The 25,715-nt window shown below is 41.3% G+C and overlaps 1 protein-coding gene and 1 long non-coding RNA gene across 2 annotated transcripts in view; both read right to left on the bottom strand.

The window, feature by feature from the left end:
- LOC311060292 (glutamate receptor ionotropic, delta-1-like) overlaps window positions 1–25,715 on the bottom strand; it is a gene marked incomplete at its 3' end in the record, with an annotated part of 247,067 nt that overhangs the window by 175,059 nt on the left and 46,293 nt on the right. The gene's annotated exons all lie outside the window — the stretch shown is intronic.
- Window positions 20,608–24,788, bottom strand: LOC311060626. Its single transcript, XR_014602294.1, has 5 exons — window positions 24,697–24,788; window positions 22,786–22,834; window positions 22,272–22,319; window positions 21,804–21,964; window positions 20,608–21,119 (listed from the first exon to the last, which is right to left on the bottom strand). It is a non-coding gene; the product is annotated as an uncharacterized lncRNA (long non-coding RNA).

Below are 25,715 nucleotides of genomic sequence, written 5' to 3'. Positions count from 1 at the left end.
ATATTGACTGTGGATCTTCCACCAAAAACCCCAAGAAAAATAGTTTCGTCCTTCTGGTGTTTCTCTCCCACTGTGTCCCTCGTTAGAGAGCATTATCACCACCATTATGCTCCATTATCTTCTTGGTGAGATATTGCCGTGCGGGTCCTTAACGTCTGCTCCATGATGTGAACCGCTATCAATCCTGTCTGTCTGTCTCCTCATCATGTCTGTCTCCTCATCATGTCTGTCTCCTCATCATGTCTGTCTCCTCATCCTGTCTGTCTCCTCATCCTGTCTGTCTCCTCATCATGTCTGTCTCCTCATCATGTCTGTCTGTCTGTCTGTCTCTTCATCATGTCTGTCTCCTCATCATGTCTGTCTGTCTGTCTCCTCATCATGTCTGTCTCCTCATCATGTCTGTCTGTATGTCTGTCTGTCTCTTCATCATGTCTGTCTCCTCATCATGTCTGTCTGTCTGTCTCTTCATCATGTCTGTCTCCTCATCATGTCTGTCTGTCTGTCTCCTCATCATGTCTGTCTCCTCATCATGTCTGTCTCCTCATCCTGTCTGTCTCCTCATCATGTCTGTCTCCTCATCATGTCTGTCTCCTCATCATGTCTGTCTCCTCATCATGTCTGTCTGTCTGTCTCCTCATCATGTCTGTCTCTTCATCATGTCTGTCTCCTCATCATGTCTGTCTCCTCATCATGTCTGTCTGTCTGTCTGTCTCCTCATCATGTCTGTCTCCTCATCATGTCTGTCTCCTCATCATGTCTGTCTGTCTGTCTGTCTCCTCATCATGTCTGTCTCCTCATCATGTCTGTCTGTCTGTCTGTCTCTTCATCCTGTCTGTCTCCTCATCAGGTCTGTCTCCTCATCCTGTCTGTCTCCTCATCATGTCTGTCTCCTCATCATGTCTGTCTGTATCTTCATCATGTCTGTCTCCTCATCCTGTCTGACTCCTCATCATGTCTGTCTGTCTGTCTCCTCATCATGTCTGTCTCCTCATCATGTCTGTCTCCTCATCATGTCTGTCTCCTCATCCTGTCTGTCTCCTCATCATGTCTGTCTCCTCATCATGTCTGTCTCCTCATCCTGTCTGTCTCCTCATCATGTCTGTCTCCTCATCCTGTCTGTCTCCTCATCATGTCTGTCTCCTCATCATGTCTGTCTCCTCATCATGTCTGTCTGTCTCTTCATCATGTCTGTCTGTCTCTTCATCATGTCTGTCTCCTCATCATGTCTGTCTCCTCATCATGTCTGTCTCCTCATCCTGTCTGTCTCCTCATCCTGTCTGTCTCCTCATCCTGTCTGTCTCCTCATCATGTCTGTCTCCTCATCATCATGTCTGTCTCCTCATCATGTCTGTCTCCTCATCATGTCTGTCTGTCTGTCTCTTCATCATGTCTGTCTCCTCATCATGTCTGTCTCCTCATCATGTCTGTCTCCTCATCATGTCTGTCTCCTCATCATGTCTGTCTCCTCATCATGTCTGTCTCATCATGTCTGTCTCCTCATCATGTCTGTCTCATCATGTCTGTCTCCTCATCATGTCTGTCTCCTCATCCTGTCTGTCTCCTCATCATGTCTGTCTCCTCATCCTGTCTGTCTCCTCATCATGTCTGTCTCCTCATCATGTCTGTCTCCTCATCCTGTCTGTCTCCTCATCATGTCTGTCTCCTCATCATGTCTGTCTCCTCATCATGTCTGTCTCCTCATCCTGTCTGTCTCCTCATCATGTCTGTCTCCTCATCATGTCTGTCTCCTCATCATGTCTGTCTCCTCATCATGTCTGTCTCATCATGTCTGTCTCTTCATCATGTCTGTCTCTTCATCATGTCTGTCTCCTCATCATGTCTGTCTCCTCATCATGTCTGTCTCATCATGTCTGTCTCCTCATCATGTCTGTCTCCTCATCATGTCTGTCTCCTCATCATGTCTGTCTCCTCATCCTGTCTGTCTCCTCATCATGTCTGTCTCCTCATCATGTCTGTCTCCCCATCATGTCTGTCTCCTCATCATGTCTGTCTCCTCATCCTGTCTGTCTCCTCATCATGTCTGTCTCCTCATCATGTCTGTCTCCTCATCATGTCTGTCTCCTCATCATGTCTGTCTGTCTCCTCATCATGTCTGTCTGTCTCCTCATCCTGTCTGTCTCCTCATCATGTCTGTCTCCTCATCATGTCTGTCTCCTCATCATGTCTGTCTCCTCATCATGTCTGTCTGTCTGTCTCCTCATCATGTCTGTCTCCTCATCATGTCTGTCTCCTCATCCTGTCTGTCTTATCATGTCTGTCTCCTCATCATGCCTGTCTCCTCATCATGTCTGTCTCCTCATCATGTCTGTCTCCTCATCATGTCTGTCTGTCTGTCTCCTCATCATGTCTGTCTCCTCATCCTGTCTGTCTCCTCATCATGTCTGTCTCCTCATCATGTCTGTCTCCTCATCATGTCTCCTCATCATGTCTGTCTCCTCATCATGTCTGTCTCCTCATCATGTCTGTCTCCTCATCCTGTCTGTCTCCTCATCCTGTCTGTCTCCTCATCATGTCTGTCTCCTCATCATGTCTCCTCATCATGTCTGTCTCCTCATCATGTCTATCTCCTCATCATGTCTGTCTCCTCATCATGTCTGTCTCCTCATCATGTCTGTCTCCTCATCGTCATGGTGATGAAAGGGACGAGTCGGTCCATTTCTGAACCCTGAACCCTGAACATCATCGGGCAGCATTTAGCTCACAATGTGTCGCATCGTGACGCATTGTGAGCTTGTAGATCGGCTATTTTTTCAAATGGCTGAAATGTGTATAGGACTGAAGTGGTTAATGTGTGTGTTGTAATAATACTCAAAATCTACAAGGTAACTAACTAAATATTTGTCTCTGAGATGTAGTGGAGTAGAAGTAAAAGTACTGAATTTTGGATATACTCCAGGAAAGTAAAAAATACCTCAACATTTTACTTAACCCATTTAGACCTGGAACACTTTAGGTTTCATTGGCTATTCAAAAATAGCAGATATACAAGTTCATAGCGCGGCACCGAGTGCCGCGCTATGAACTTGTATATCTGCTATTTTTGAAAAATCGTGAAAATATTTTTTTTATATTTTCTTCCGAAAAACTGTTAGGATTTAGAAAATGTTTAGAAGCAGCCTCAGGTCTTAAAGGGTTAAGTACAGTACTTGAGTAAATCTACTTAGTTACTTTCCACCACTGCATAAAAGGTAGAGCATTGATCGTACACACGTAATATCGCCGAAGGGAACAGCGAGCCAAGCCCGGCAAGCCGTCATCTTCCTCTGTGTCGGCTCTACTACGCAGCTCAAACGTTGTACATGTCACAACGTGACAGCGTTCATCAGTTCATTACAAAGGATGAGCCAGTTGCTACAATCAGTAGAAGCCAGTGGTGTAAAAAGTAACTAAGTAATATCTACTCAAGTGCTGCACTTAAGTCCAATGTTGAGGTATACTTTTACTTTACTGGAGTATTTCCAATTGTCCAATACTTTGTTACTTCTACTCCACTAATAATACATCTAGAGGCGGAACGTGATTGGAAGGTAAACACGCATTCTGATAGGCTGAGGACACAGACAATAAGCAGCCTGTTAGGAGAGAGTAGAGTTAGGCAGAAATGTCTATTTGACCAAAACAGTGACTTAGGGCGTTGGTTCTCAAAGTGGGGTCCAGGGACCCCCAGGGGTCCTTGAGGGGGTTCCAGGGGGTCCCCAGCTAAATGATGGATAGTTAGGAACCAAATGGACCCTTATGGGTCTGTAACCCAGAGAGTTAGGGTCCATTTGGTTCCATTTGTACACTCTCACAATTAAAATAACATTGATTTTACAATATAAATTGGGGGTCCGTAGCCCTAATGCATGTCAAACTGGGGGGTCCTTCAAATTAAAATGGTTGAAAATCACTGCAAGAGCCGTAAAAAGATCTTCTCTTATGGGGGTCCCTGCCTGGCATATCTTTTCAAATGGAGGTCCACGGGCTAATAAGTGTCAATTTGGGGGTCCTTGACATGGAAAACGTTTGAGAACCACTGACTGAGGGAATTATGCAACGAGGCTAACACAATGTGAAGCAGAGTCCTGCACGGGTCCAATTTTGAGAACCCGGCCCCGCCCCGCCCGTCAATACTCTGATCCGTAGACCGACCCGTCACCCGTGATTATTTCAAAATACGAACCAGACCCGCCCGTCAAATAAACGACCCGTTGTCCGCCCGTTTACCCGTGACTACATGCAGAGTAAAATGTAAATCCTATTGAAAAGTGTGTTTCAAAAGATAGCAGCCTTCAACAACACTGCAGCGTTACATTCAGTGGTCATGTTCGTACAGATATCAAGTGAAGACGGAGGAGCGAGCTTTAGCCACGCGCGTGAACATGCATCTACGCAGCACACATGTCTCGTTGTTTACATCGTCAGATGGTTTTAATTTGAAGGTTTAACAGGATGTTCAATGTGTTTTTGTGAGTTAAGATAACTGACCAGCGAGTCAAGTTACACAAGTGACGTTGTTTGGGCGGAAACAGTGCTCTCTGATTTTCACGATAAAATGATACCCGCCCACGATTAGTTCAGTACCGCCCGTCCCCGTACCCGTGATCTTATCAAAGTACAATTTTCACCCGCCAAACGCGGGTACCCGTCGGGCCCGTTGCAGGACTCTGATGTGAAGAGGTGTTCAGTTCCTTTCCATCATGGTTTTACAGAGATGCAGAGATTATTGCAACATCCTGTTTCTCAGTGTATTTCAGTGGAATTACAGCAGCGTTCTTCTTCCATGCTCCAACCCCCCCCCCCCCCCCCCCCCCCCCGGGACAATGTTTGGTAGAAAAAATAAAACGTATAAATGTAATTCCAGTCTGTTAGAAGTTGTGGGAACCAGAGGAAGAGGCAACACCGTGTAATGACTTAACTTCTACTTACAAACAATTACTAGACATTTATCCCACACGCACACGCACACGCACACACACACACACACAAACACACGCACACAATGTAGTCATTTATTCAAAGGCTTTCATCCTTAGAGAGATGTGGGAACACTTCAAAACCATTATGCGTTCTGCAAAAACACAGTGCCATCAGAATAGTCAACAAGGCAGGATATCTGAATCATCACACACACACACACACACACACACACACACACACACACACACACACACACACACACACACACACACACACACACACACACACACACACACACACACACACACACACACACACACACACACACACACACACACACACACAGTTTTCATCATCACATGCTATGAAGCTCATGGACCTTGTCCGATACACGTGGTGTAAAGTAACTAAGTACATTTTTTCAAGTACTGTACTGTACATGTACAATGTTGAGTTATTTTAACTTTACCGAGAGTATTTCATATTCAGTACTTTTACTTCTACTCCATTACATCTCAGAGACAAATATTGTACTTTTACTCCACTACAATTATTTGAAAAATGTAGTTACTAGTTACTTTGTAGATTTTGATTATTATTACAAAACATACATTAACCACTTTAGTCCTACACACATTTCGGCCATCTGAAAATAGTAGATCTACAAGCTCACAATGCGTCGCATCACAAGACATTGTGAGCTGCACACACACACACATCCATGCTAAGGGACAGGTCGATTTTTAAAGAAGGGTACCCCTGGAGAAAATGTGTGTGCCTTAATCTAAAATGACAAGACCCTCCCTTTGACTAAAAAAAAAATCAATGACCCTCCCCAAGTGATTAAAAAAAATATTAACCCTCCCCGCCTATAGGAGTGAAGTTGAATATCTGGTAGTCAGTAGTTTACAACTTTTGTCACTCTGTCCTTTTAATTATTAACTACAGTGACTACACTGTTGCCTACATGTAACAAATTAGGCTATCGATTATGGCCTGATGATTCTGGTTTTACTTGTGGAGCTAGGCTGGCATCTATACATAACTGTCCATATAGATCCAAATTAATCACATGCACAGAATTACTTCAAATTATTATGAATATCCAGTTATAAATTGGTCATTGTAACCTACCTAGTGTATGTAATTCTATGAGCAACAAAAACACACTTAAAAGAGGATATCTCTGTGTTGGAAATTGGGATAATGCATCTCTCCAATATACCTAACCCCTGTTGAAGTGTTGCTTAATTGTTCAACCACCATCGTTAAGATGCTGAATAGATTTGACTGGGTCGTTCACACTCGCTGTGCGTTGATGGCTTGTTAACGACCGTCAATGATTCTAAATAGACCAAGGTGTTACTGGATTTGAATCATTTGTATCCTTTGAAATAGAGAGGGGTCATTGACCACTGTTCTGCTGTACTAAAAAGGTATATAAAAAACAGACTATTTTATCAATTCAAAATTGCATGACCACCCTCCCTTGGATTCAAAGTAAAATTAGCTGACCCTCCCTTGTACTAAAATTAGAAAGGCATGACCCTCCCCTATTTTCCTCCAGGGACCCCCTTCTGTAAATTTCGACTGGTCCCTAACAAGGTTTAAAGCTTGTTAAGTGTCCAAAAACGTCTTCTGTGTCTGCATACTATGAGAGAGAGAGAGAGAGAGAGAGAGAGAGAAAGAGAGAAAGAGAGAGAGAGAGAGAGAGAGAGAGAGAGAGAGAGAGAGAGAGAGAGAGAGAGAGAGAGAGAGAGAGAGACACAGACAGACAGACAGACAGACAGACAGACAGACAGACAGACAGACAGACAGAGACAGACAGACAGACAGAGACAGACAGACAGACAGACAGAGAGAGAGAGAAAGAGAGAGAGAGACAGAGAGCGAGCGAGCGAGCGAGCGAGCGAGCAAGAGAGACAGACAGACAGAGAGATGGAGAGACAAAAGACAGACAGAAATTACTCTCTGATCAATATGCTCCCTTGGCGGTGTGTGTGTGTGTGTGTGTGTGTGTGTGTGTGTGTGTGTGTGTGTGTGTGTGTGTGTGTGTGTGTGTGTGTGTGTGTGTGTGTGTGTGTGTGTGTGTGTGTGTGTGTGTGTGTGTGTGTGTGTGTGTGTGTGTGTGTGTGTGTCTGCATTATGTTCTCTTTTATAAGTTGTGTTGTATTCTGTATTGCTGCATTTCATCTTTATGAGACTATTAATGTATACAACAAAGACTATCACACACATGGGGGTGTGGAGGGGGGTGTGGGTTGTGGAGGAGGGGTGTGGGTTGTGTTGTTGCTCAGGGGCACGTGGGCAGGCTGCAGCGTTTGATCTTGGGTTTCACACCTGTTCCTCCTCCGTCCAGGAGGAAAACTACAGCGTTGTGTAATTCCCAGCATGCATGCTGATAACTCCCAGCATGCATTGTGAAGCGTTTAGAAGACGTTCTGATTCACTATGACAGAGAAACTATAGGCTGTACGGTACATCGTTTATATCTGGAACAGGAATCAATCTATAGCTGTGACACCATTTAATTGGGCGGAAAATGTAGTCATATTTCATATTTAACCAATTAAGACCTGGAACGCGTCTGTGTCACTTTTTCATTTGAGCTAAAAAGCATTATTTTACACTTTTACACTTTCAAAAATAGCAGATATACCAGCTCATAGCTTGTAGATCTGCTATTTTTGAAAAATAGTGAAAATGTGTAAAAAATCTTTGAATATATATTCTTTTAAAGCAAACACTTTTAACTCAAATCTTTGTTTCTGGGGGTCCCTGGAACACCAAATGCATATTATTTTAGGGGTCCTTGACATGAAAAAGTTTGAGAACCACTGATATAGAAACATATGTTTTTTTTTTCAGAATACCGTTGGGATTTAGAAGACATTTGTAGAATCGGCTTCAGGTCTTAAAGGGTTTAATAAAAGTATCAGAATCAGACAGCACAGGTGTTGTAGCATTCCGCCGCCTACAGGCTACAGTATGTGAAACTTGGCAAACATTCTGTGATTATCAGAAGTGGAGACACACGTGTGAAGGTGGGAAAAGCAGATGGCTGCCTATTTAGCCAGAAGCCATGAGATGATTTGTGCAGCAAGTTGGGAGAGAATTGGGTAAATCTCATGAGGGCCCCCTGACTGTATGAGGCCCCAGGCTGTCTGTCGCCCTAACCTTGCCTACAGCAAAAACAGCCCCTGATTCTGTGAGGAGAGAGAGAGAGAGAGGATGGAGGTAGAGTGAGAGCTTAATTCATATACTGTAGAACATTGGTTTCAACCAGTGGTCCGGGGACCACCAGTGGTCCTTGAGGGAGTTCCAGGGGGTCCCCAGCTAAATGATGAATAGTTAGGAACCAAATGTACCCTTATGGGCGTGTAACTCTGAGAATGTACAAATGGAACCAAATGGACCCTAACGGGTCCATTTGGTTCCATTTGTACACTCTCAGAGTTAAATTAACATTGATTTTACTATATAAATCGGGGTCCCAGAGATAGAAATGCCATTAAATGGGGGTCCGTGGCCTATTGCATGTCAAACTGGGGGTCCTTAAAATGGTTGAAAATCACTGCTAGAGCCGTAAAAATGCTCTCTTATGGGGGTCCCTGGAATATCTTTTCAAATGGGGGTCCGCGGGCTAATAAGGGTCAATTTGGGGGTCCTTGACCAGAAAAAGTCTGAGAACCACTGCTGTAGAATACAGAACGCAGACAATGATAAACTAAAGGAAAAAAAAGGACTCACGCGGATACGTGAGTCCCCCATATACACGAATCCACGGAGCGCTGCCCTGTAGGTGGCGCCACCATTGCTGCGGTGTCAGACTCAGTCAGCTTCTGCTACGGCTCTGTCCGTCTGTTGACGTTAACTCTTTACCTGCTGGGCTGTTGGAGCAGACATAAACTACACAGGTTTATCCCCATGTTTTGTACATCTTTGTAAAGTCAGTGTTAGTAAAAGTTAGTAAAAAGCCACCCTGGGCAAGACCTGGGATGTTGGTTGTCTAGGACAGTGGTTTTCAACCTTTTTTGCGTCAAGGACCCCCAAATTGACACACATTAGCCCAGGGACCCCCATTTTAAAAGTTATGCCAGGGACCCCCAATAAGAGACGATTTTTACGGCTCTAGCAGTGATTCTCAACCATTTCAATTTCAAGGACCCCCAGTTTGACATGCATTAGGGCTACAGACCCCCATTTAATGGCATTTATATCTCTGGGACCCCAATTTTTATTGTAAAATCAATGTTAACTTACGGTCCATTTGGTTCCATTTGTACACTCTCAGAGTTACAGACCCAAAAGGGTCCATTTGGTTCCTATCTATCATTTAGCTGGGGACCCACTGGAACTCCCTCAAGGACCACTGGTGGTCCCCGGACCACTGGTTGAAAACCACTGGTCTAGGAAGTTGACAACCGGAAACGGTTGAATTTGGCGGAAGTACCGTCCAGGGAAATGACGTTGATGCTTTACAAATCTGTTAACATTCTCCGGGAATGAAACGAGTGTTGTGATTGGTCAAAAAATATCGTCTCCGGGGGAAAAGGAAATCCTGTCCACTCAGGACTTCCTAGACACTCGATGCTTCCAGTTGTTCCGCCACTGGAGAGGAGGCTTTCATGTCCTCTCCTCCCTCCTGTTGACCGTGATTGGACAACACATCCATTGCATTTCTACATGCATGTGACATACATGTCACCACTCCTCCTCTATTTATCTAATTCAACATTAATTAAACTAAGTGTCTCATCATAATGCACTGCTGATCAACTCTGTTCATCTATGATGAAAGGAAATGACTGGAAGCCTAAACGCCATGATTAACACTCTCTCTCTCTCTCTCTCTCTCTCTCTCTCTCTCTCTCTCTCTCTCTCTCTCTCTCTCTCTCTCTCTCTCTCTCTCTCTCTCTCTCTCTCTCTCTCTCTCTCTCTCTCTCTCTCTCTCTCTCTCTCTCTCTCTCTCTCTCTCTCTCTCTCTCTCTCTCTCTCTCATAATGATCACAATCTATTATGTAAAATAACTGTCATGAGCATCCTCTCAGACTATAGGATGGAACAGAGAGCATCCTCTCAGACTATAGGATGGAACAGAGAGCATCCTCTCAGACTATAGGATGGAACAGAGAGCATCCTCTCAGGCTATAGGATGGAACAGAGAGCATCCTCTCAGACTATAGGATGGAACAGAGAGCATCCTCTCAGGCTATAGGATGGAACACAGAGCATCCTCTCAGGCTATAGGATGGAACACAGAGCATCCTCTCAGACTATAGGATGGAACACAGAGCATCCTCTCAGGCTATAGGATGGAACACAGAGCATCCTCTCAGGCTATAGGATGGGGTTGATCTTCATAGCTAAACATGTTCTCCTGCTGTCGTTTTAAACTGTCAAAATAGAGAGAGAACAAATTCCAATCCTGGGCATACCTCCAACATGCTGGTTGTGTGGGCGTGTGTGTGTGTGTGTGTGTGTGTGTGTGTGTGTGTGTGTGTGTGTGTGTGTGTGTGTGTGTGTGTGTGTGTGTGTGTGTGTGTGTGTGTGTGTGTGTGTGTGTGTGTGTGTGTGTGTGTGTGTGTGTGTGTGTGTGTGTGTGTGTGTGTGCGTGCGTGCGAGAGAGAGAGAGAGAGAGAGAGAGAGAGAGAGAGAGAGACAGACAGATGGTACTATAAAGCCTCTCTGTAGACACTTGAAAATATTTCAATAAGTTGACACACACACACACACACACACACCCGCATGCGCGCTCGCACACACACACACACACACACACACACACACACACACACACACACACACACACACACACACACACACACACACACACACACACACACACACACACACACACACACACACACACACACACACACACACACACACACCATTAGCATAATGAAGAGAGTGACGGAGCCCGTTTTTCACTTTCCCCAAATCCAGCTTTATATAGCATCCTCCTCACAGGCTATGGGACCACTTCACCCATTTACCACATATGATTGGTCCTTTACTAATGATCGTTATATGTGTGACAACACATCTGTCTCCATGACAACACATCTGTTTCCGTGACAACACATCTGTCTCCATGACAACACATCTGTTTCCGTGACAACACATCTGTTTATATGACAACACATCTGTCTCTATGACAACACATCTGTCTCTATGACAACACATCTGTTTATATGACAACAAAGTGCATCATGTGTGCCTTGCTCATGAACCAGGGAATCAAACACGGACACGCACACGCATGCGTTCACATTTAAAGGAGAACTTTGGACTAGCCTTGTCCTTTATATGATGTTATTATATTTAAATTCATCATTGTATGGTCTACTCAGGCTTTTAGGACAGTTTAACCCCGGACAGTTTTTAAGTTGCTTGATTCAGTATTTAGATATTTGATATTCATCAGACACGCCCCCTTCCTATACAAACCCATTGTAACTTCATACTCCGTTTTAACCATGTTAGATTCATCTAAAACAGTGGTTCTCAAACTTTTTCATGTCAAGGACCCCCAAATGGACACTTATTAGCCCGCGGACCCCCATTTGAAAAGATACATTTTAAGGACCCCCAGTTTGACATGCATTAGGGCTACGGACCCCCATTTAATGGCATTTCTATCTCTTGGACCCTTAATTCATGTTGTAAAATCAATGTTAACTTATCTCTGAGAGTGTACAAATGGAACCAAATGGACCCGTTAAGGGTCCATTTGGTTCCTATCCATCATTTAGCTGGGGACCCCCTGGATCCCCCTCAAGTACCCCTGGGGGTCCCCGGACCCCAGTTTGAGAACCAATGATCTAAAACACCCGTCCTTGGTTCTGGTGACTGATGTTGTCCTTCTAATACGTGAGGAGACCGTGTTTTTTTCGATTACTCTTTTCATTTATTTTCAATATATGTATATTTCTTTAAATGAAAAAAATTAAATACAATAAAAAAAGTAATACAATAAATGAAAAAAAGTAATAGAAAAAACACGCCCCCCCCAAAAGCCTGAGTAGACGATAAAATGACCAAAAGTTTTTTTGAAAGTGAAATATCCCTCTTCTCATTCACTGCCACCGACGTAAAAACGTTAATTAAAAAGAAGATCTCACCGTCCTTCATCTCTTGAAGTGACACATTACATTGTAGCACACCCGGATGCGGAAATTACGTCAATCGAATATTTTAGTTTCTGCCTGCTTCCTGTTTAAGTCCCCCCCCTCTAAAACGCTCTTTTCTCTGCTTGGCCTTTCTCCGCCGTGGAACGCTGTTTAGAAACGCTGTTTAGAAACGCTGTTTAGAAACTCTGCTACTACTGCAAAATGGAATGTCGCCGATTGAACAGTGGTGGAGAAAGTACTCAAATTCTTTACTTAAGTAAAAGTACCAATACTGCACTATAAAAATACTCTGTTACAAGTAAAAGTCCAGAAATAAAAATGTACTTGTGTAAAAGTACAAAAGTATTGGCATCAAAATGTACTTAAAGTACCAAAAGTGAAAGTACTAAAAGTCCACATACCAAATTTGGACTTGGTGGCATGCTGCAAACTGGAGTTATAGCTGTTTAAAGCCCCGTGCTCAAACATACTGTACATACGGACGGACGGGCGGACGGACACACAGACAAGGTCAAATGTAGAGCGGCTGGCACCGCTAAAAAAATGTGTGGATTTGTTTTAAGTTATAAAAAACACTAAATCGCTGGCAGTGGGCAAACACAGCCAGAAATAAGTCTGGCAGGGAATGAGTTAACAAGACATTCTGGAACACAAACAGTAGTAGAAAGCACAAACTTGGGAAACACAGCAAGTGTTTCAGGAAACAGGAAGCATGGTCTCCTCCACAATGAGGCGACTGACAGCTATCACACTGAACACAGTTTATACATAATGATGTATCAGCTCTTGGCTTATTGGTCATTCCTGCATTCTGCACAACTGATTTATTTATGACTGAATATGAACACAAGCAGTTTACAGTAACCAAGCTGTACAATATTGCACGCACGCGCGCACGTACGCACACAGAGGGTGGTCCTACCTTCCTGGACGGCCTGGAAGGGGTTGTTGGGGGGGATGAGTTTGATGGAGTGTGTGATCTTCTCGCTCTGCAGGGGGTCTTCGCTCAGACTGAGGTCTGACACGGCCAGCTGGAAGACCTCCTCATCGCGCACCGCGTTCTCCTCGAAGATGGCCCCTAGAACCACACACACACACACACACACACACACACACACACACGCACACACACACATTTCAAATATGTATTTATGTCCACATAAACAGAATTACAAGATGTAAAAGGACATAAACACTGCCAGTGCAGTCAGTCAGATGAAGGGGAAACAGTCAGTTACAAAGTGCATGTAAAGCAGAGCATTGTTACATACAATAATGTTGTCATACTGGTCAAACACAGCAGACAACAATCATGGGTAAAGGAAACAACGCCTCCTCCAAATTGAGCGGCTTCCCATAATAGCTGTTGTTTAGCCCTCCTTTTGGAGAGGCCGGCCATTTGCAGGCCCCTCACAACCAACTTGTGCACGTGTCCTAGACTACCAAAGATAAAAAACAAAAGTTTACATCTGTAGCCTAGCTGAGAGATGCTCTGCTCTAGCTGATGATATTTTAGCACTTTGGTTAGGAAGGCTTCCTCTAAGCTGTAATCAAAAGCACAGCCGACCTCCAGAATGAACACCTCTCTATGGTTCTCATTAACAACAATGACATCAGGGTGTTAGCTGAGATGTTAGAGAACACAGAATCATCATTACACAGGCTAGACATGCTCGGCTTCACAGTAGAATGCTTATACAGCATAATGGAGGACCTGAACATAGAAGAGATATATTTTGATATCAGATCCACTACACACACACACACACACACACACACACACACACACACACACACACACACACACACACACACACACACACACACACACACACACACACACACACACACACACACACACACACACACACACACACACACACAGTACTGTATGTCATCAGGGGTGATGAACTTTGATGACACAGAGGGTCACTATATATTTCCACACTCACTCCAGAGGGACAGGTTTTGCATATACTGTCGGGCCATTCTATGTCACACAAAAGTATCAAAGATAGCCGATCTACAAGCTCAAAACGCGGCGCAGTGCGGCGCGTTTTGAGCTTGTAGATCGGCTATTTTTGCCACTTTTGAATTGGAATCCCGAAAAGTATTTTTTTTTTTTTTATTTCAAATGCATTTAGTTATACTTATGTTAACTTATTGAACTTATGACAATAGAATTAATACTAGTCCTGGTAGTAATTAAAGCGGGTCATGCTGAAATCAATAATATATCACTATTCTGATATTAACCTGCGGGCCGCATTAAGTGAAGGTGGGGGCCGCATGTGGCCCCCGGGCCGCCAGTTGCCCATGTATGTTGCAGATGTACGAGCTTGTATAGATCATCTATATTTTCGGAGCGCGACGCCCACGTGTAACCAGTCTACAAGCTCATAGCACGTCGCTTCGCTTCGGTTTTCAGGGGAAATGTTAGCGACACGTTTTAAAAGATGCCAAAACCCACTGAGGACAGAATGCATGTTAACAGCCGGTAGCCTCAAGCAACATGGAGGCTATTATGACAACATCTCAACCCATTCAGACCAGAGGCAGATTATAAAAATGTCTTCTAAATCTTAATCCCAGGATTGATTTCTAGCAAAGAAGAGATGACCCGTTGGGTTGTATTCTCTACACAAATACCTGAGAGGTGAAAGCATGGCAACAAAGGTGATCAAAAGAGTTTCCTCCTTTGTCAACAAAAGTGCTCTCAGGACCCTCTCAGGAGTCCTCATTCAGCCCCTCTTTGACTATGCTTACACCTCCTGGTTCTCCAACATCTCAATGTCTCTAAAGACTAAGCTTCAGACCTCCCAAAACAAACTCATTCCACTACGTCTCGGCCTGCATGGGGCCCTTGACGCGCATTTTCCCCCACACATTTTGCTAGGCTAGGACCTGGGTACATACACACATGCCCCTGGACACCCACAGGCCCCTGGACACACAGACTCACAGATTTTTTTTCGGTTTTATTTGGGGTTTTTAAGGGAAATTATTAGGGTTTTTTTTCGGTTAGAAGCGTCTCTGCACGGCGGCATATAATGAATATAATGCATGTTTTACCTATAACTCAAACAACAATGAACAGCAGTAACAACACTCTCTCCCAGCCTGTCAACTTTTGACTGTCACAATATTTCCACTACACAGGATCCACTACACAGGATCCACTACACAGGATCCACTACACAGGATCCACTACACAGGATCCACTACACAGGATCCACTACACAGGATCTACACACTATCAAAGCCAACACACACATTTAACCAAATACACCACAACTCAACCACAAATACGTTTAAGCCACTTCTATTAATGATAAAAGGCAGGGGTCACCACCATGCAATCTTGTGGTGGACACTTTCTATGGACATACATAATAAGTGGTCAATAATATGAACAGAAACCATAGGCAGAGAATGTGGAAGGATAATATTTGACCCAATATATTAGTATAGGCTATATTATTTTAAGGTCCACATGGTCAACATTGTGATGTAAATAACAGCAATTAAACACTCCGACTGTAAACAATAATGCAGCTAATGATGCAGAGACAGTAAAACACTGACAACTAAAGTTATCAATCTGCCCCCCCCCTCTCTCTCTCTCTGTCTATTGTTCTGTCTATTGTTCTGTCTATTTCTGAGAAAACATACGTTTGTATTGCCAAAGCAAAAGTGGAACATAATCAAAACAAAACAATGTATGTACAATTAAATAAGGTGTGTGTGTTCTGTCTCAATGGTTCTCAACCTAAACGTCTAAATATCTAAACAGGCCCCTCATTGTTGTAATGCAGTGGTTCTCAAACTTTTTCATGTCAAGGACCCCCAAATAGACGCTTATTACCCCACGGACCCCCATTTGAAAAGATAAGCCAGGGACCCCAATAAGAGAAGGTTTTTATGGCTCTCTAGCAGTGATTCTCAACCATTTTAATTTCAAGGACCCTCCAGTTTAACATGCATTAGGGCTACGGACCCCCATTTAATGGCATTTATACCTCTGGGACCCCAATTCATATTGTAAAATCAATGTTAATTTAACTCTGAGAGTGTACAAATGGAACCAAATGGACCCGTTAGGGTCCATTTGGTTCCATTTGTACACTCTCAGAGTTACAGAACCATAAGGGTCCATTTGGTTCCTGTCCATCATTTAGCTGGGGACCCCCTGGAACCCCCTCAAGTACCCCTAGGGGTCCCCGGACCCCACTTTGAGAACCATTGTTGTAATGGACATTAGAACATCATAGACAGCTGTGTCAGATCAGAACAATAGTCCATTTTGTCTGAGATGTTTCTTGACAAAAAATACAAACACATACCACACACTGTAGGCCTACAGTAGTCACTACAACACTCACTTCTACTGTACAGTTATGTCACAGGAGCAAATCCATAGGAATTCAACAGTTACAGCATTATTCCTTTACACAGTGGCAAAGTAATCACCAAAAATCACTATTCACCAACAGTCACACTATAAGCTCTATATCCAGAGCTTTTCTATTCCCTACAGCAGGGGTCTACAACATGTTCAGACCAAGGACCCCTTGGCTGAGAGAGAGAAGAAGCAGGGACCCCTGTATAAAATGATGTTGTAAATTAAACATTTCCATACATTTCTTAGACGGCTTCATAGACTTTGACAGCACTATCATCAGTGTGTGTTACATTAATGTGTATTTGAACCACTTGAACCGTCAATATTTAGTCTTTTTTTCTCCTCTACACCAAACCTCTTTGCCAAAAATAGCAGATCTACAAGCTCACAACGCCTCGCAGGGCGAGGCGTTGTGAGCTTGTAGATCTGCTATTTTTGGCTAATGTTCCACTCAGAAAAGGGATGCTGGGGTTCTAGTGGTTCATGTAAAAACATGATCATATCACACAAAGATTTGGCGGCCCCCCTGTAGTAACTCTGGGGACCCCCTAGGGGTCCCGGACCCCCTGTTGAAGACCCCTGACCTACATAAAACATACCATCACATCTTATAAACACAATGTTTCCCTCAATACAAGAGTCACAACAGGACTCCTAAAATAATGCTATTCTATACTATAGTATTATGAAAACATGATTGTCTTATTTTGTCATCAAATTAGCTTACTGCTACAATAGTCAATATGCCAAAACCAACATTCAACAAGAGTAGAATAACAGTAAGAATAGTAAACGTATACAGTAGTAGACCTACTGTATGTCTAAAGCAACGTTCAATGTGTGTTATTTCAGTAACATTAAAAGTTGACAAAGTCGACTCAGTCAACTATAAGAGACTCATTTATAGGTTTTATGTTTGTGATGAGAGACATAACACAACAAACCACATCTATAGCACTACATGAATAAGCTTTGACAGTAAGCTGTACATTAGAAGGTTATTATTACAGCTAAACATTCAGCCAGTGGTGGAAACTATGGAATTCAAAATGTACTTGAGTAAAAGTACAACAGTATTGGCATTAAAAATGTACTTAAAGTATCAAAAGTAAAAGTACTCATTATGTCCCATTTCAAGTTTTCAAATATGTAAAAAATCTTCTGAAAATAGCAGATCTACAAGCTCAAAATGTGTTGGATTGTGAGCTTGTAGATCTGACATTTTTCAAATGGCCGAAATGTATACAGGACTGAAGTGATTAATGTATGTTGTGTAATAATAATCAAAATCTACAAAGTAACTAGTAACTAAAGTTTTCCTATAATTGTAGTGGAGTAAAAGTACAATATTTGCCTCTGAGATGTTAGTGGAGTACAAGTAAAAGTACTGCACATTGGAAATACTCCAGTAAAGTAAAAAAGATACCTCAAAATTGTACTTAAGTACAGTACTTGAGTAAATGTTACTTTACATCATTGCTGCTTGGACTTGAGTGCAAACACACACACACACACACACACACACACACACACACACACACACACACACCCATAACATAACATAACATATGTTTGTTGTCAATAAAGAGATCAAAGTCAAATCACTGCCATAACAACAATGTAAAAGATCATTCTCTCACCAGGTCAGTTATACTGTAGGATCCAGGAGATTCACCATCACAACATCTAATATCTATGACCTCATATTTATCCTCCTAAATATTAAGTGATTTATGTATTTATGGCTGTGATTTGTGATTAAAACTTGGTTCAAACAAACAAACAAACAGTCTTTCACTCTCAAAATGGAACCCCCCACCTCCCTCCTATTGCATCACTTCCTGTTAACTGTTTTACCATTTCCTACTTCCTGGAATCTTTTCCCACCTGCTGCTTTTTTTCCCCCACCCACAGCTCCCCCAGTGGAATGAACCCTGTACTACACTGGATGAAAGGATGTGTAACTCAAACCACAGTGGTTCTCAAAGTGGGGTCTGGGGACCCCCCACGGGCCCTTGAGGGGGTTCCAGGGGGGGGGGGTTCCCCAGCTAGATGACGAACAGTTTAAACATTTAAGCCCCCATTTTCTTTCCCGGCTATTTGAAGAGAAAACAATTAAGAAAAAAAAAAACTTTTACATTTTAAATTAGCTGAAAAGTCCAGGATTCAAAATTTACTTGAGTAAAAGTACAAAAGTATTGGTATCAAAATGTACTTAAAGTACCAAAAGTAAAGTACTAAAATGTTTGAAAATAGCAGATCTACAAGCTCACAACGCGTCGCGAAGCGACGCGTTGTGAGCTTGTAGATCTGCTATTTTCAAATAGCCCAGGTATAAAATAAGGCTAAAGTGGTTAATGTATGTTTTATAATGTAATCATTTATATCTGGAAAGTAACTAGTAACTAAACCTGAGATAAGATTGAAAGTACAGTTCAATACAAGGTCAGCTGATAGGATTTAAAACCCAAGAACGCCATTGGCTTGTTTCATTGGGGTTCTTTGTACTCAATTCATAGAGACATTAAATGACAGACAGATATACACTACTATTCAGAACATCATAAAAACTAAAAACATGTACAGTAAACAGTTCTACTAAACAGTAAACCGCTCTACTCTTTTGGGGCGGTTTTGAAGGACAGTAGGGTTTGACACTCCTTCATGCCTTTTGGTAGGGCATTCCACGTTTTAGTGGCATAGCAGGAGAACTAATTCAACCCCTTGTTTGTGCCAAATCTGGGCTGGACGTGATCAGTGGAGCTGCCTCTGGTGTTGTGATTGTGGATTTTATTTAGGTTTTTGAAGTACTGTAGTTTGACAGGTACATGGGTGTCTTAATGTTGTGGTGTATCTTGTAGACCAGGCCCATTGCTTGCTGTACTCTGTCCTCAACCCTGAGCCATCCAACACTAGCAAAGTGAGCAGGGGTTAGATGAGTTGTGGGTGTGAGGACAAGAAGTAGCCTTACCAGTTTGTTTTGGGATGTCTGGAGCCTTGTTTTTAATACCTAGTGGTGTTGTGGTGCCATGAGGTGCATGCATAGTCGAAGTAACCTTCACAGTATTCTTACTGACCACCCAGCTGACACGCGACGTCAGTACAACGTTGTCCCAACATTGTAATCCAACGTTGGATGACCGTTGGATTTTGGTTGTAAATGAAAGTTTGTCTGACGTCATAACCCAACGTTGGTTAGACGTCATAACCCAACGTTGTTTAGACGTCATAACCTGACGTTTGTTTGACATCCTAAACTAACATTGATGTAACGTCAATCTCTGATGTTATGTAGACGTTGATTAAAGGTTGGACTCCCAACGTTGGAAACCAGTTGTATTTTAGTTGTAAATGAAAGTTTGTCTGACGTCATAACCTGACGTTGGTTTAACGTCAATCTCTGATGTTATGTAGACGTTGATTAAAGGTTAGACTCCCAACGTTGGATACAAGTTGTATTTTAGTTGTAAATGAAAGTTTGTCTGACGTCATAACCTGACGTTGGTTTAACGTCAATCTCTGATGTTATGTAGACGTTGATTAAAGGTTATACTCCCAACGTTGGATACAAGTTGTATTTTAGTTGTAAATGAAAGTTTGTCTGACGTCATAGCCTAACGTGGTTAGACGTCTTAACCCGACGTTGGTTTGACATCTTAAACTAACGTTGATTTAACGTCAATCTCTGATGTTATGTAGACGTTGATTAAAGGTTAGACTCCCAACGTTGGATACAAGTTGTATTTTAGTTGTAAATGAAAGTTTGTCTGACGTCATAACCTAACGTTTGTCTGACGTCATAAACTGGCGTTGGTTTGACATCTTAAACTAACGTTGATTTAACGTCAATCTCTCATGTTATGTAGACGTTGATTAAAGGTTAGACTCCCAACGTTGGATACAAGTTGTATTTTAGCTGAAAATTTATATCGGGTTGACGTCATAGTACAACATTGGCTCAACGTTAGAGTACAATCAAAATATGACATATTTCTAACGTTGTAATCACGTTGTATTTTAGTTGAGAATAAAATGTCAATCCAACATTAGCAGGACGTCAACCTCCAGAGTTACCTTGTCACGTAGATATCTTGTCACAACAAGATATCAACGTTAAAATAACGTCCTGTGCCCACTGAGTGGGCGGTGGGAACAGGACATCTTCCAGACGTCATTTTGACGTCGATATCTCATCATCACGACGTCAGACAACCAACAACAAATTACATCTTGTTTCAGTGTCAAGTTTTACCAAGGTGAAAATACAATATCAGACAATATTATTTGACAAAGTTTAATAAAACAACATTATTAAATATTTTTTAAACTTGTAATTGGCACATTTGAATAGGTAGTATAAACAAACAGAAATTACAAGTCATATTGTTGTCCAAACAGTTACAGGTTTGGTGAATAGGTTCAGAGCCCAAAGTGCCTTTGTAGGAAAATGATTCCATTTGTGAAACTTTAAAATAACTAAACAGTACAAATCAATAAAAACAATGAAGTGCATTCTTTGAGGCATGTCTATAACATATGCACCAAGGGCAAAAACGTTAAAAAGAGAGAGAAATAACACTGAGCTCCCGTAAATCACTTGGAGAGTCTTCTCTGCATCATTCTGTTTAATTTGTTGAGGGTTGCATTCTTCTTTAGTTCCCCTAAAGATAAATGACAGAAATAAGCTATTTTAATAACTCTAACTTGATTTTTACATTATGAAACATCTTTATTGACTGACAGATATCTGTTCAAAAGTTTGGAATCAGTGAGAAATTATGATTTTGAAATTAACTGAGTTTGCAGATATGAGTACTGTCTCTGATGGAAGGGCCATCACAATTGCTTGATCTAAATCCTATGTTGGGAACAGCTATACCGTAAGGTTCATGAGAAGTTTTATACAAACCAGTCTCAAAGTACGGCAAATTCTACTGAAAATATGGGGTGAAATTTGACCTGGATATCTAGAGAATATGACATCTAGAATGCCTAAGGTCTTTAAAGATATTGCTGCACTTGGTGGATTATTTAATGAACAGAAATGTTGAAGAATGTAAGTTATTATTATTACCCTTATTATTATTACTATTACCATTATTATTATTATTATTACCCTTATTATTATTATTATTATTATTATTATTATTATTATTATTATTATTATCATCAGTGTCTTGGCTGTACTTACTTAATTTTCACAGTGATTCCAAACTCTTGAACTTAGGCATAACTGCCAACGTATATAAAAATAATCAACATTTTGTAGCACTCCTTTTTGAATTTGAAAGATAACGGAAGGGTCAAGGAAAAGTTACATCGGGCAATTAAAATGTTTAACTTACCATATGCAACGTCAAAAAGACACAGGCCCCGGGGACTTATTCTTGCCATGATGTCAACAAAGGTTGTACTGGGGTGTCAATTCATGTGACATGAGGAACGGCATCATTCTTCTGGGTGCATCATCCAATGAATTACCTCCTGTGTCTCCAACCATGACAACCTGAGAGTATGGTAAAAGTCACAGGAAGGAAAATGCCATATTAAGTGGACAGCTAAGATATTATTCTATCGTTACACCTCTTAAGGTCTTTAAACACCAGGGACATGACGAATAAATTATACAAATACTTCTTTAGAATATATTGATGCTATCGCATCAAAACTATTCATATACTGTAGATGATGCCTCATTTTTATAGCCGTTAACCTGATGCCTTTAATAGCGGTGAAAAATCAAACTTGTTTCAAATCAAAATTATGTTGCTTTATTGTCAAATAATAGTGAAGTTCAGTGTGGAGGTACTTACCCGATGTATTCTACTTGAGAGGACCTTCCACCTCTTGATGTACCACATCTAGCATGAAAATAAGAAATACACAACACATTATGAATGAAAAATATACTTGACGCAAGATAGAGACTTCTCACAATGGCCTCATGCCGTGGCACAACTACTTCAGAGAAAACCCAAGAAGAAATTGTATTGTGAACCCAGTATGGTGAATTATATCGAATCGTTGGTTGAGTGAAACTTCACATCCCTACCCTTTCAATATTAACGCTGTAAGACTGCTTTTACATTACACTGCTGACTGTAGACTAATGTTTACTAGTTTATCTGTGCCTGTTATGTTTAACTGTGTCAAAAAACTATCATCAGGGTGCCCACAGCCCTGTGGGAATTTATAACTCAATTAAAAATGTTCCAGGAAAGTCACTACCGTGGGAAACCTGAATCATCTAATTCAATATATATTTTTAAATTACAACCAATTTAAAGCATATTACCCCTCAAATTAACGCCCTGATATTATACTTACTTCGGACTTGGTGGAGGCTCACCAAGTCTTGATCACAGGTGTTTGGAAGCTGAAGTAGCACACGCGCACGCACGCACGCACACACACACACACACACACACACACACACACACACACACACACACACACACACACACACACACACACACACACACAAACAGATTAGATAGGCTACCTCTGCCTTCCGAAACATCTGTGGACATTTAAATTCAATATGGGCTGGAACAGCGTCGAAAACGACAGCTATCAAACCTACAGTACACCTACTTCATTATCAGCTACTGTATATCAAGTATCGGTTATGGCAAAATACTAACTGTTCTTCACTCTGTTTGGGCCATTCAACTGTACAGGACTTACTTCAATATTTCAACTTAAGATGGCTTACCAATAGATCTTCAATATAGTGTTTACATTCCTCAGAAATGAAAAAAACTTTGAGAAAACGTTGTATTATAGTTGCTTAACAGCACAAATTAAAACCAACAAAATATCAACGTCTAATGGCGTTAGAATTTAACGTTGTGTAGACGTTAACGTCATAACGTTAAGAAGACATTGGGCTTTGGTCTCAATACCCGACAACAGAATGTCGGTATTCTTTGTCAATTTGACGTTAGCATGATACGTTGAACAGATGTTGGGCATTGGTTACTTACCAACACAACTTAAAACCAACAAAAATCAACATTTAATGATGTTAGAACTTAACATTGTGTGGACGTTAGCATAACGACGTTAAGCAGATGTTGGGTTTTGGTTACAATACCCGACAACAGCAGGTCAGTATTCTACGTCAATAAGACATTAGCATGATATGTTGAACAGATGTTGGGTATTGGTTACTTACCAACACAACTTAAATCCAACAAAAAAACAACGTTTAATGTTGTTAGAATTTGACATTGTGTGAACGTCAGCATAATGACGCTAAGCAGACGTTGGGTTTTGGTTACAATACCTGACAACAGCATGTCAGTATTCTATGTTAATATGACGTTAGCATGATATGTTGAACAGACGTTGGGTATTGGTTACTTACCAACACAACTTAAAAACAACAACAAAATAACGCTTAATGATGTTAGAATTTAACATTGTGTGGTTGTTAGCATAATGACGTTAAGCAGACGTTGGTTTTTGGTTACAATACCTGACAACAGCATGTCAGTATTCTATGTCAATATGACGTCAGCATGATACATTGAACAGACGTTGGGGATTGGTTACTTACCAATCAATCTTCAACATAGTGTTTACATTCCTCTATTATGTTTTTTTTTTTTTAGGTGGGCTTTACTGTTAGGCTTGGCCAATATTAGACTGAAAATAATGTCTTACAAGCTAATATAATCAAAACTATGATAAAGGCTACACAAGGCTATTCAAATGCAACCAACCCTTATGCCTGATTTTTAGTTACACTGCACTGTCTCACACAAAAATCAGGCTGTGAGGCATGTGAGCTTTTACCCTTCAATAACACACATTCCCAACTGAAAACATGAATCATGCATGAACAACAGAACTTCACCTAAAATAAGACATTAGCTTTAAAAGCTGCAATTCAAATGTTTAACTCAGCAGCACCAAGCCAGTGAAGCCACCAACACAAAGCAATGGGGATCAGTCTATCTAGTTAATGCAGTATAGCCTCTTTCTAGTTCCCACTGTTTTGCCACAAAAGGCAGGTACTGTAATCATTTTGGGCAAAGGATTTACTCAAACAATGCTGCCAGTTTCAAAAACATGCAAAGAAAAGGAAAAGAAAAAGAAAACAACAAAGCATGACTGATTTGCAATATGAAGAAATCACCTCACTCGGTCATAAACAGAATGTAGAACTTTATTTTAAAAACAAACAGTCAAATATTTCATTTCAAGTTAGAAGGAAATTAATTATGAACTCACCTGTGCAAAAGATTGTGATTCTAGAAGTCCTGGGATGGTCAAAAAAACATCTCCATGCACAAACAAGTATCTCTTCCTGTCTTCTCTCCCTCCAAATTCAAACTGCAGGCTCCTGCAGCAGTTACTGTTGCCCCGCCCAGTCTGGTGTTATACAACTGTGGTCCCACCCACAAGTCCAATGATTCGTCCAATGAAAGAGCAGAACGTTGCTATACTGCTCAGTGATTTGAGGAGACATTTGACAATCCAGTTTGAAATGTATTATTATGACAACATCCATACAACGTTGCAGTCTAACATCATTAGACGTAGATATTTGGTTGGTTTTCGGTTGTGTTGGTAACTAATCAATAACCAACGTCTGTTCAACGTATTATCCCAACGTCAGGTTGACGTCAAATACTGACATGCTGTTGTCGGATATTTGACCAAACCTAAATGTCTGCCCGATGTTATTATGTTAAATGTCAGTTTACATTGTATGTGTCATATGGCATTATGCTGTAGGCCTAATGCAAAAAGTGAAATATTTCCCTCAATCATTTATTTGATTAGCAATTAATATAATGCAAAAATAAAGAACTGCAACAGCTATGAAACATGAACAATGGTGAAAATCAGTACATTTACTCAAGTACTGTACTTAGCATTGTATTTTTTAAATTCACTTGTGTGTTTCTATCTTTTGATACTTTATTATTTTACTCCACTACATATCAGGGCAAACAATTATTTTACTTTTTGTGATTGATTGATTACTTTATTAATCAGAAATGTAAACAGCATGAGGTACAGTCATGCATTTAGGCTGAAAGGGTAACAAAAAAAGTGTCTGTCTGTCTGTCTGTCTGTCTGTCTGTCTGTCTGTCTGTCTGTCTGTCTGTCTGTCTGTCTGTCTGTCTGTCTGTCTGTCCATCTGTCCGCCCTTCCGTCCACCCAGTAGTACATACATAGTGGTGTGGATGATAAATGGTGTCACAGTCACACACTCTTGCTCCATATGTCACAACTAAGGAAGA

This window comes from Gymnoscopelus microlampas (assembly GCF_963454915.1).
Source record: "Gymnoscopelus microlampas genome assembly, chromosome: 14".
Classification (NCBI taxonomy): domain Eukaryota; kingdom Metazoa; phylum Chordata; class Actinopteri; order Myctophiformes; family Myctophidae; genus Gymnoscopelus; species Gymnoscopelus microlampas.
This window is presented reverse-complemented; position numbering and strand designations above follow the sequence as displayed.